Raw genomic sequence first — 14,258 nt, forward strand, 5'->3', positions numbered from 1 at the left:
TGTGAAATAATATTGAGATCTGTTTTGTGTATGTAATGATGCTTAGTCAGATCATTCCAGTCACACTTGATAGATTTGGCTATGTTCATAATATTATCAATCTCACTTATGGCCTGTGTTCTGTCACCCATTTAGGAGTACAATAGAGTACACTAGTTTTATCATAAGTAGGGTATATTTTGGTAAATTACATTCTGCCTTTGTTTGTTGGGTATAAAGACATAGTGAACCCAGGATTCTGGGTATTAATTCGATATTATGCATTGAGATAATTGGCTTGGTTTCATGTGTGGTTTGTATGGATTTTGTTTTGTATATGTTGTGGTGAGTGTCATTTGGCAATATTGTGTTGAGTGGCAATGTAAGTGTGTGTGTCTTGTGTGTTTGGTTTTTACTATAATACAGATGTTTCTTAAGTAACATTATATTATATAAGTAGATTTTTACAGAAACTATATTTAGTAGCAAAATAATACATTCATGTTTGAGAATATGAGCAATAATAGTACAATATGAACAATACGAGAGTAAAGTATTGTATATATTGTACGAATAGAGGCAATATAACATTCAGCAGATAAAAGTGACAAAAAACAGGTACATATGTTGCTATGTTTTTAGATAAGGAAATATTCAGATGCAGATTCGTTACTAGGTAATTGTTAACTAAAGGCAGCAGACCGACATATAGTCAGGTACCCTGAATAAGCTGTTGAACCTGCGTCTCAGAATGTATTTTTATTATGGGAGAGGTCTCATTTTTTCTTACATATACAACACCGTAGGCGGTCCAGCAAAATTTGTATGATCGAGATTTCACTAAATCGCGAGCAAGGAAATGTAGTCGCGACGCTTTTGCAGTGAGTTGTTCAGTTACAAATATGGGGGTATCCTCGTTTGTCCGAAGGCCTAGATGCTTAGCACACAGTTTTGATTTATGCTTGATGTTGAAAGATTTACACGACTTAAGAATGTCTGTTTTAACAATAACCGAAGCAGTCTCGACGATTATCGGCGAGTTTTGGGTTGCTTCGTTCCTACTACGAATCCTGTATATGTCACTAATGTCTCTTTTATCCATTTGAGATCCCACGGTTCCGGACAGTGTGACAACCATGTCCACTAAATCTTCTTTTGTTTCATTACTTCGTTTAGGCACACAGGTGGGGCTCGCTCGCCTTCGTGAGTTGCATAAGAACTAAGCTCAAGAACTGTATTGTTTGTTGTAGTGGTTGTAATTTTTTTAAGTATTGCATGAGTAGATATAGTATAGTGTAGTAATTAGCAGGAAACACAATGAATGCTCGGGCTGGGTGGCGCCATCTTGCTGTAACTTTAATAATCTTTAAAAATCTATTAAATTCCATACAAAAAACACCCAGTTACTGCTATGGTAACGGTTGAAGTAGGCTGGTGCAACTGAGCCCGAAAAACTAAGGACGAGAACTATTGCCGACAAACTGTAATGCAGTTTGGCAAGTGTATCTTTATATTTGATGTGTATCCTTTTGTGAACAATAAATAAAAAAAAAAAAAGGCACATTTTTGATCTCGAAATTAGACTTTCGACTGGTTCTTTGCAAATCCTCAATTTTATCCTCTAGTATTGTTATATACTTTTTGTCTTCCTTCGCTTGTCCCTCTAGTCTAGTTATTTGCTTTTTAAAATCTTCATTTTGCGCCATTAAAAAAGCAATGGACTCACGGATGTTTTCATTGGTTTTTTGTATGTCTTTAAGTGTGGGGTTAATATCTTTGGTGTGTTCCTCTATAACTGAAGTCATCATACTTCTCATTTCCTCCTTAAAATTCTGTAAATCCAATGACCAATCCTCTTCCCTTCTTCTCTTGGTGCGAATGTTTACATTATGAGAGTCATCCATACTTAAGTCTGGGGCCGACCCACCAAAGTGAACTGCGGCCGGTACCGGGTGCTCCTGACTGGATGCCGGTGATACGGGTGGTGTCCTTTTTAACGGCATTTTGTCTGTATATTATGTATCTGTATGTTATGTATGATAGTTAGAATAAACCTCCAATAGTCGGTCTTAAGATGCAAAGTTTGTACATTAACCGCAGTCACTGTCCGTAGCAGGTCCGTAGCACTTTCGTAGTTCTCGTAGCGTGATGAGGCGTAGCGCAAGTCGTAGCACTCGACGAAACAGGTCGCTTATTTCAACGCGGCGGCTCACTACTCACGTGGCGCAGTTGGTACAGGCCAAAAGCAAGGCGGCGACGATCGAGCGGCCCCCGGTTCAAATCCCGCCAACACGCAAAAAGACCAGACGGTCTGACGCGACGTATGGGGGCTTCGAAGTCACCAGATGCACCGGCTCACAAGACGGGCGAAGTCCGAGGGCGCAGCCCGAGATTCTTGATTTATTCGTCAACACTCCGAGAAAAAATCACACACGTCCACACAGTACGACGCCCGGAGGCAGAGAGGACACTCACAGCACAGTATATTTTCTAAAATCGGTAACTTATTGAAACTCTCATTGAAAAAGCATATAAGTTTAAAAGTTAATTTCGAATATTTCGCTAATTTCTTTTTATTTAAGAATTTTTTAGTTACTCGAAATTATGACTTTGATAAGATATTTGAAACACTTATTGATAGTATTAAAAATAAAGTTGAGGAATTCGAAGACCGCGATAGCGGCTGGACTTTTTTGAGAAATGTTTCCCTGGAAGTCAATATTAATAGGTACCATCCTCTTAGAGGGTCGGGTTCAACTTACGTTGATTTACCACTTACAATAAAAAAGAAAAAGGCGTGTATTAATATCCGGAATAAGGATGAATATTGTTTTCTGTGGAGCATTGTTGCTGCTCTGTACCCGGTGAAAAAGAACGGTGATCGTACATCCTCATATCCAAACTTTGAACAGGTTCTAAACATTGATGGCATGTCATTCCCAGTAACGTTCAGCGATATCGCAAAGTTTGAAAATAATAATCTTGAAATAAGTGTAAATGTATACGCTTTAAAAAATAATCGTACCGCAGTAGGACCTATATATAAATCAGAATTTAAGTCAAAAACTAGAACTAAAATTAACTTACTGTTAGTTGAAAATAATATTAAATGTCATTTTGTTCTAATAAAAAACTTGTCTCGACTTGTCAGAAGTCAGATTACGAAACATCACGGAACACTCTATTTTTGCGATGATTGTTTGTTATTTTTTACTACCGAAGTTAAACTGGAAAATCATACATGCAGTGGTGTAAGCATGGTACTGCCTGATAAAGGAACGTGTTTAGAATTCAAACATTTCGAACGGAAGCAAGATGTTCCTTTTACTATCTATGCAGACTTTGAAACACTTCTTGTACCTTTTCAAGGGTGTGAACCTGATCCTACATCAAGTTTTACTTCTCAACGCCAAAAACACATTCCAGCAGCCTTTGCATATTATATAGTTTGCTCGTTTGATAATGATTTAAATAAATTCGTGCAATATCGAGGCAAAGATTGTGTTGAGATTTTTCTTGATAAACTTTATAAGGACATAAAAAAGTTTTATGATATCTTAGACAAGGAAATTGCAATGGAATTTGATGAAAACGATGCTGAAGCCTTTGCTCGTGCTGAAGTTTGTCACATTTGCAATAAATTATTGATTGTAGACAAAGTGAGAGATCACTGTCATCTCACAGGACGTTATCGAGGTGCTGCACATCAATACTGTAACCTAAGGTTCAGTGTGCCTAAATTAGTTCCAGTCTTTTTCCATAATTTAGCTGGTTATGATTGCCACTTGTTTATTAAAGAATTAGCAGAAAGTTTAGGACCTGTCAAAGTCATCGCTAAAAATAAAGAAAATTACGTATCTTTTACAAATTTTTTAAAGGTAAACAATGAAAAATATGCTCGAATTCGATTTGTTGATTCTTTTCAATTCTTAGGAACAAGTTTAGAAAAATTAGCCGGTGGATTAGAAAAAACTGATTTTACGTATTTGCAAAAGTTATATCCCAAAGAAAATGAATTTGTGTTATTAACGCGGAAAGGCGTGTACCCTTATGACCATATGAAACAATGGAAATCGTATTCCGAACGAAAATTACCTCATAAAAAATGTTTCTATAATTCGTTAACTGATACAGACATTAGTGATGAAGATTATGCTCATGCTCAAAAGGTTTGGTCTGCTTTTAACATAAAAGATATGGGCCAGTACACAGATCTTTATCTAAAGACTGATGTATTACTATTGACAGATATTTTTGAAAACTTTCGACATGTTTGTAAAACAAATTATCAATTAGACCCTGCCTTTTACTTTACAGCCCCAAGTCTTTCATTTGATGCTATGTTACTTAAAACAGGCGTTCAGTTAGATTTATTAACAGACTTGGAAATCATTCGTTTTATACAGAAAGGGATAAGAGGAGGGATCTGTTTGTGTTCAACAAGATATGCTCAGGCAAATAATAAATACATACCTCATTATGATCCTAGCGAACCCGATTCTTTTCTGGTTTACATAGATTGCAATTGTTGGTATTATTGCGTGTAGTGGGAGATGTTTCTTAATAAAACTCGGATTGCAGAATGGTGAAATCTTATTGTATTCGCACCCTTTATATATATTTCCTAGTACATAAAAATAATAACAATGGGTAGATTATTTACTAGACTACCTAACACAATTTTAGACTAAGTAAGACAGTAAGACGGCTATACTAATGCTGTCCTTGTCATCGCACAAAATAATATTCAACCGCCCGCTACTCCGGAGGAATGAGTAGGACGGCATGCGCGCTGTCTCTGTCGCGCACTCGCGGCGCGGGCGCAATCAAATGTAGGTCAAACGGTCAAATTCTTTCAGCAGTGGCACGGCGGCGAGCCGAGCGGGCGGTCGCCGCGTCTCGATGTGCGGTGTATGTGTCCCCACAGGTACCCCCCGTCAGGAAAACCGTACATTTCTTGTAGGTTTGACTATCCTGCCGGAACGGGTTACGTATTGAGGATCTTGTGGCAGTTCTTCACAGGGCATCACGAAGGCGGGCTTCAGTCTATCTAGTGATATGTTCGCTTCACGTTTCGGTAGTTTTATCTTGAAGTGTTTGTCGTGTTTTTCTATAACTTCAAACGGGCCTTCATACGGTGGTGTTAGTGATTTGCGAGTTGCATCTGTGCGTATAAATACTTGTTTGCAGGTTGACAGCTGATCGGGAACGAAGCTTGTGCGTTGTTGTTGAGTTGAAAACGTTGAATAGTTTAGTGATGACATTGTTTCTGTGAGTTTGCGTATTATTTCCGAGTCTTCATTGTTACTTGTAGATGTTGTAGGTGTGAAAAAGTCGGCAGGTAGTCGCATTGAGGTTCCGTAGGTCATCATAGCGGCACTATAGTTGGTTTGTCTATGTATTGCATTGCGTAATCCTAGCAATACTGAAGATAACTCTTGCGTCCATTGATTTCTATTGCCTCTTGCAATTAGGGCGGCTTTCAGTGATCGATGCCAGCGTTCTACGATGCCATTGGACTGTGGATGATAGGCGGTAGTCCTTAATCTTTCGACTCCGAGCTTTTTTGTGAGTTTTTCGAATAAAGCTGATTCGAATTGCCTTCCTTGGTCGGTGGTTATGCGTAGTGGGCAACCAAATCTTGCGATCCAACTGTCGTAAAAGACTCTGGCTATTGTGTCTGCACTTATATCGTTGACAGGTATTGCTTCAGGCCATCTAGTGCATCGATCGATCATAGTAACAATGTAGCGGTGTCCTTCTGATGGTGTCAATGGGCCGACGATGTCCATGTGTACGTGTTCAAATCGGCTTGATGTAGGAAATTGTACGAGTGGTGTTACTGTATGGCGACTCACTTTTGCTCGCTGACAAGGTAAGCAGCATCTAGTCCATGTTGATATGTCTTTGTTCATGCTAGGCCAGAAGTACTTCTCGGTAACCATTTTTCTTGTTGTGCGTATTCCTGGATGACTCAGCTCATGTAACGCTTTATAGGCAGTTTCACGAAGGCTTGGCGGTAGGTAGGGACGCGGTGTCTTTGTAGTTACTTCGCAGTAGATAGGTTTCTTTAGGCCGGGTAGTGTAATCGTAGTAAAACTGAGATGCGGCTTTTGTAACAGTTGTTTCAGCTCTTGATCTTGCGCTTGTTTTTCAGCCAACTCGTTGTAGTCGATGATAGTAGGACAATCGATTGATGAAATGCGTGATAGTGCATCAGCCACAGTATTGTCTTCGCCATTTATGTATTCTATTCTTGTGCAGAATTGACTGATGAAAAGTAGCTGTCTCTCTCGTCTAGGTGTGTCATTTGCAGTTGTTGGCTTCATCAAGGCGTAAGTTAGAGGCCTGTGGTCTGTATAGACAGTGACGTCGTTGCCTTCAATCAATCTTCTAAAGTGCTTAATAGACATATAGATCGCTAATAGTTCACGATCGTATACGCTATATCTCTTCTGTGTGTCACTCAGCTTCTTTGAGAAAAAAGATAGTGGTCTCCACACGTTGTCTATCTTTTGTTGTAGTACTGCGCCAACACTTACGTCTGACGCGTCTGTCATGATGCATAGCGGTGCGCCTGAGACGGGATGAGTCAAAACCGTGGCGTTAGAGATGCTTTGGCGGCATTTCTCGAACGTTTCTTCAAGGCTTGGCGTCCATTGAATAGGCGATTTGTCTTTTTTCTTCTTATTGTGAAGTAGCTTGTTCAAGTCGATTTGAAGTTCAGCTTGTTTAGGTAAACAATCGTGGTAGAAATTCAGCATCCCCAGAAATCGTCGTAACTCTTGTATGTTTGCTGGTTTCGGGTAGTTGAGAATAGTTTCGATGCGTTCTTCAGTTGGTTTAATACCCTCGCTTGTAACTTCGTATCCCAGGTAGTTGAGTTTCTGGACACCAAACTTGCATTTTTCAGTGTTTATTCCGACACCGTACTTTGCTAGTCGTTCTAGGACTTGACGTAGGTGCATTTCATGAAGTTTTTCAGTTTTTGACCACACTAATAGGTCATCAACGAAGCAGAAGCAGCATGAGTCTAGGTCTTGTAGGACTTCGTGCATGAATCGTTGGAAAGTCTGTGGTGCATTTCGAAGTCCAAACGTCATGCGGGTGAATTCAAAAAGCCCAAATGGCGTGGTGATAGCAGTTTTCTTAATATCGTCTTCAGCCATTGGAATCCAAAAAAATGCTCTTTTCAGGTCAATTTTAGAGAAAATCTTCATGTCATGTAGCTGGTATGTGAAGTCTTGTATTCTTGGCAGCGGGTATCGATCAGGTAAAGTAACCGCGTTCAATCGACGGTAGTCGCCACATATTCGCAATGTACCGTCTTTTTTCTTCACAACATGTAGTGGGCTCGCCCAGGGACTCTTCGACGGCTGGCAAATTCCCTGTTCCATCATGGATTGGAATTCTGCCTTGGCTGCGTTGTATTTATCTGGCGGTAGCGGGCGTGGTCTGGCAAACAGCGGCGGGCCGACGGTTTCAATGTGGTGTCTAACGCCGTGTTTAGCGGGCGTTTTCATCGATGTTGGCTTGAGGACTTCAGGGTAGGCTTGAAGTATTTTGTGATATCGATGGCTTGGCTCAACCAGATGAATTGACACGTCTTGGTTTGTCTGTATCTCGACGGTGTTGACAGATAGTTCAGTTACGCTGTCAATTAACTTCTTGTGATGTAGGTCCACCAGCAGCTTATAGTGTCGTAAGAAGTCTGCACCCAAAATTGACATCTTCACATCGGCCACGATGAATGTCCACTTGAAGCTGCGTCGAAGTCCCAGGTTCAAATGAATTGTTTTATCGCCGTACGTTTTGATTGGTGTGTTGTTGGCAGCAAATAAGGCGTAGGTTGTAGACGTTATCGGTTTTCGCTTATTCTTTGTCGCTAAGACCGATATATCTGCGCCGGTGTCGACTAGAAATCGCTCTCCAGTGTTTCTTTCAGTGATGCAAAGGCGATTGTTCAGTTTAGTAACACCGACGTCCGCCACGGTCGGTGTTAACGTTAGTTTTCCGACGACGGTTTTCTAGCGCACGGAGGCTCACATTTCCTCGCTTTATCTCCAAATCGATGGTGATAAAAACATTCCCAACCGGGATCGCCAGGTTTCTTGCCATTTGTTCTAGACCTTGATCTTGAGCGTGCACGATAAGGACGGCGATAGTTTGTCCTGCACTCACGTATCGCTGCTATCTCGAGTGTGAGCTTTTCAATTTGCTTTGACAGAAGTTCATAATGTGGGTCTCGACTTGTCGACGGTTGTGATGGTGATGAAGCAATCTCTGCGATGGTGTTACGATCTGTGTGTTCCATCATCTTGTCTGCCATGATCGCCAGTGTGTCTAGAGATGATTCAGTACTCACAGACAGTACGGCTCGAACTTGTGAGGGTAGATGTCCCATCCAAAGCACTTTCAGGGCGTCGTCGGTTACTTTCTCGCCGGCCAGGTCACGCATAACGCGCAGTAGTTGTGTTGGTTTCTGATCGCCAAGCTCTAGGCCGCTTAGAAGCTTTTGAAATTGACGGGATTCCGATTCTTCGTATACTGACAGTAATCTTCTCTTCAGCGCTGTGTACTTTCCAGTGGCGGGTGGCTTGCAGATGATGTCGCTGACTTGTTCAATATCCATTCGTTCCAGCACCGGTATAACAAGGTTGTATTTCTGGTCATCGCCGATCTTGCACGAAGAAACCACAGCTTCAAATTGCGCGAACCAAAGTTTAGGTTGAGCTCTCCAGAACGCAGGTATTCTTGATTGCAGTGAAATTGTTGACACTTCTTTCTCTTCAGAGCGCAGCGCAGTGGGTACAGCTAGGGATGTTCCGATACCACCTAAGTATCGATACCTACTCATTTCGATAATACTCAAATCTTTTTTCGATACTACTTAAATAAGTACTCCTAAAGTATCGATAGTTACTGATATCGATACTTTTTGGAACTTTTATTTTGTTTTATTATTTTGAGGGTGCTATCAATGAACGTTGAAGGACAATAATTTAAACAAAATTGAGAAGAAAACAACTATTTATTTATTATAAATGTTTATTAGGCTTATTATTAATTTAAACAAAAAACTCTTCAGCATTAAGATTGCCCAAAAACAGTAACTGTTCAAGGTATTTTGAAGACAATCTGTTCCTTGTTTGTGTCATTGTTGCACCGGCTTTGGAAAAAAGGCACTCGCTAGGAACTGATGTTGTAACAACAATTAAATATTGCTGTGCATACTTGTAAAGACAAGGGAACACCAACTTCATGTCATCCCATTCTGCAAATGGGTTGCTTTTAAGAGAAACTACTGGATTTGATAAACAAAGAGAAACTTCATCTCCCTGATGAGATTTTTTTTTCTTCTTGTGCCCATGTACTAACTCTTTATGATGTTTCCAAAAATCGTATTCAGGTGGTGCAGTAGATGAGACATCATCTTCTGACTCACTTGGGCTACTTAGTTGTCCGACAACCATGGTTCTAAGTTTTTGAATAGCTCTTCCGCATGCAGAGGAGTCTTGGAAATGCAGATTTTTAAACCTAGATTTGCTGATTCGATTCGATACCAAGTATTTTTGTTTCGATACCGATTATGTATCGCAAAATTGATTCGATACAATAAATACTTGGTATCGAATCAAAAGTATCGAGTACCTACTCGTATTTATTAGTATCGGAATATCCCTAGGTACAGCATCGCGGAATTCTTCCTCCATAGTAAATGTTTCAGTGAAGTCGGGTAAACGTCGGTTGGTCACCACTGTTGGTATTATTGCGTGTAGTGGGAGATGTTTCTTAATAAAACTCGGATTGCAGAATGGTGAAATCTTATTGTATTCGCACCCTTTATATATATTTCCTAGTACATAAAAATAATAACAATGGGTAGATTATTTACTAGACTACCTAACACAATTTTAGACTAAGTAAGACAGTAAGACGGCTATACTAATGCTGTCCTTGTCATCGCACAAAATAATATTCAACCGCCCGCTACTCCGGAGGAATGAGTAGGACGGCATGCGCGCTGTCTCTGTCGCGCACTCGCGGCGCGGGCGCAATCAAATGTAGGTCAAATTCTTTCAGCAGTGGCACGGCGGCGAGCCGAGCGGGCGGTCGCCGCGTCTCGATGTGCGGTGTATGTGTCCCCACACAATAATTTATATGGTTATAGCATGTGCCAATATTTACCTGTTTCGGATTTCCGTCTTTTAGATCAATCCGAAATAGATCTCTTGAATATTATAGACGTAGACGATAACGCTGAATTTGGATACATTCTTGAAGTCGATTTAATTTATCCTGAAGAGTTACATCATAGTCACAATGATTACCCTTTTTGTCCAGAAAAGTTCACACCGCCTGGTGGTAAGACTTCAAAACTAATTCCTAACTTGTATCCTAAATATCAGTACGTAATTCACTATGTATATTTAAAGACATGTATTAAAAATGGTCTAGTGTTAGATAAAATTCATCGCGTTTTATGTTTTAGACAAAGCCCATTTTTAGCTAAATAACGGGTGTAAAAAAACCTATCCCGAAGCCGAAGACTACTTATTCTCCACATCATGGGGATCATTTTTTTCTTTGGGACCATACCTGGGAAACTTGTGGTTTAGGAGATATTGAAGGTCAAAGTCAGAATATTTTTTTCAAGATTTTTACATTATCAATTTCAATTCGTTGTTTAAAATTTTTTTTTCTAAGAAACCTTATTAAAATTTTGAGTATTTTCGTCACAATAAGGCTTTTGTCTTTACAATAAGAAATGGACAGCAGCGCGCGCACACACGCTCAAGTCTCAAGCGCTGCCCCCACGCCCCGAACCGCAACCCGCGCTCGCCCATGAGTCATTCAACTCTACTGTGAGTTCAACGACTACGACTGGACCAACTGAACTGAGCTTAATCCAAATCTACCTAGTTTGTAAAAATGAAATGAGTACTTAAATTAGTTACTTACACCTTAATATCACCTTACCAGTTTAGTTTTTATTCTAAAAAATAATAAATTACATTTTGATTAATAAAAACCCTTTACACGAATTTGTTTCTTTCCGCAAATTAAATAATCTTACAGAACCTAGGTTGTTAACTAAACCGTGCTTTTACACATAACCGTTATTCTATCACAATGTAGTATCACAGGTCTTACTTATTAGCTACGCAAGTGTGATAAGCGTAAGTAAGTAGGTATCATTAAAAAGTACCGTAAACAGATGAATAATGATCTTTTGAATGAGGCCTGTCATTCTTTACATTAATAACTCTCTACTTCAATAACTTAAGTCTTTACGATAGTAATAAAATTCATAAAGTAAAACTCAAATTATTGCTTACACCACACCGCTCCAAACGCCTAGAGTAAACACCTGGCAATGTTACTCCTATCGTTGATTAAGGCATTCACTTTCGATAGGAGTGATGATTGTGTGTTCTTTAAACTTAATTGATTTCAGCAACTAAATAAAAAGGTCTCTTTTTTCAGTCTTCCTTCCATACTCATTACTTCCTTCTTCTTCATAATTTACTTGAAATAAATAATGGTTATGCACGCGATTCTAAATAAACGTAATTTTAATCGTTAATCACAGGCAGTAAGCAGATGTGATAAACTTGTATCATTAAAAAGTACTGTAAATAAATGACAAATGCTCTTACACACAGGTTCATTATTTCTAGCTCTCTAACTTAATACATTTTACGTCTTTACGATAGTAATTAATAAAATAAAACTTAACTTACTTATTACTGCAATCTGAACGCCTAGAAATAACACACTGGCAAACTCTTGCTCCTTCACTTTCGATGGGAGATTAAAAGATAAGATTTTATTTTTAAACTCGATTGATTTTAGAAACTAAACAAAATTTCATATCTTTTAGCACTTCTTTCATACCAATTACTTCCATTCTTCAACATAAAAAGATTCATCGTCTTGTTCGTGATTATTTTAAATGAACGTAACTTTATTACACGGAATAACTATCAAAATGTATTGATATTCTTATTGTTTTATTAATAACGATTGCGCATCTACAATTCATTCAAATTTGAGTATTTTGGAAGCTTGCTTAAAGCATTAATTATTAACAAGTATGCTAGGACGGATCTTTATTTAACAAAGATTAATCAAAGTATTTTTGCCGCCGCTTTTACAATCTCATTCGTTGATAGACTTGCCTGTATTAAAGTGATGAAATTACATTTTTGTTAAGTTAAAAATTACGTAAATTTGTAGTTGAAAATGAAGAGTAATAACAAAGCGCTACCGATTCACGACGACACATTCGATAGACGTATTGCTTGACTGTTATTGGTCAGTCAGTCTCGCCGCGCGGGGCAGTGCCTTTGTTCGAGGGGCCGCTCGCGCCTCTCGTACGGCCAGTTCGGTTTCTTCGGCCGTCGAATGCGCTTGCGACTTTTGATTGTTTTCGCGTGCGGATAGTTAGTGTGTGAACGTGTGATAGTGAGTGTGGTAATAGTGAATGTGTGTTAGAAAGATGCCTAACCATACGTACAGTGCTCGTGAGTACGTAAACATGGTTTACTGTTATGGGAGGGCACGTGGAAACGCATCTGAAGCCCTGCAGGCTGTAGGTATCGGGCTGAACATCCTACAGCGCACCACCGTACTGATGCACGTATTATTGTTCTGGCTGTACAACGTCTGTTGGACAATCAGCCGATTGTGCCTCCGTCCGCCTCGTCTAGGCGTGTATTGTGTCGGATTTGAGGAACTTAAATACCGGTCTGTACGTGAAGGAATACTGGAGCGCGCATCAAAACACGATTTACCTGGCACGCGTTTGCTTGCACGTGGAAGGCCGTCAGTTCGAGCCACAACTTGTCCGGTTGGAGCGGCCGATTCCAGACGACATCGAAGGGGATTAGTCGGTAAGTACTTAGTTCTAAACCTAAACAAATGCTAAAGGAATGTGTTTTTTAAATGTAGGAAGTGAATAATCTGGTAATTTTGTGTACAAAATACTTCTGCGGTCGCGGTAGGTAGTGGCGGGAAAGCGCGTACGCTCCAATACACTCACACACACATAGGCACGGTCATTGCGTTGCGTGGCGCGCTGTACATTGCGGGCTGCGGAATATTGTATTTTTTTTAATCATAAAAATAAAAAATATTTCCCACCAATAATATTTTGTAATATTACCTACTTGGTTGGGTGTACAGAAGGCGTAGTTTCAGTCTTCGTGATAGGTTTTTTTACACCCTGTATATTAATTTAAACACAGATCTAAGAAAGAAAGCTGTAACATCTTTTCAGCAAGACCTTTTCAAATTAATGAATAATTCAGTACCTATTTGGAAAAACCCTAGAAGACAGCGAAAAAAGAGTAGATGTACGTTTGGTTAATAAGTGGTGTGATAAATCTAACAAAACTAAAAAGTTCATAACTGCAGACAGATTAATCGCAAGGCCTAATTTTCATAGTGCTACTGTTTATTCAAATAATTTAGTCGCGGTACAAATGAAACAGGAAAGGATTATTTTAGATAAACCGATTTATATTGGTTTTGCTGTTTTGGAACTCTCTAAGAGTCATATGTATGATTTCCATTACTCAGTTGTAAAGCCTCACTACGGAGATAGAGTACAGCTATGCTACACTGATACCGATAGCTTTGTTTACAGAATTGAAACTGAAGATTTTTATAGAGACTTAAAGAAAAAATTTATAAACTATTTTGATACAAGCAATTATAGTTCTGACAATGTATTTGTATTACCACTAAAAAATAAGAAAATACCAGGTCTGTTTAAAGACGAGTTAGGAGGTAAAATTATGACCGAATTTGTGGGTCTTCGATCTAAGTTATATTGTATTAAAACAGAATCTACATAATAATATTAATAATAATAATAATAATAATAAATTTTATTTCCAGAAAAATGCACTTTAGTTACATAGGCTTACAAAGTAGTTATACTAATAGGAATTCAGGTGACTTACTAGTAGTCCCCAAACTAGGTAGTCCTGTCTTTTGGGGACTTGAGACATTAATCAAAAAGGCAAAAGGTGTTAAGAAAAATGTAATCAGAGATTTGTCGTCATCTGATTATAAATCGGTTTTGTTAGATGATAAAATAATTAGAAAAAAAAATATTTTGTTTAGATGCATTAAACATGAGATTTTCACGCAGAGTGTAAACAAGGTAGCTTTATCAAACCAAGATGATAAACGTTTTATTTCATCCGATAAAATTACCACCTGGGCATGGGGTCATCATAGAAATTTATTTTAGATTTAATTAATTAGTT

This window comes from Ostrinia nubilalis, chromosome W (assembly GCF_963855985.1).
Source record: "Ostrinia nubilalis chromosome W, ilOstNubi1.1, whole genome shotgun sequence".
Classification (NCBI taxonomy): Eukaryota; Metazoa; Arthropoda; class Insecta; order Lepidoptera; family Crambidae; genus Ostrinia; species Ostrinia nubilalis.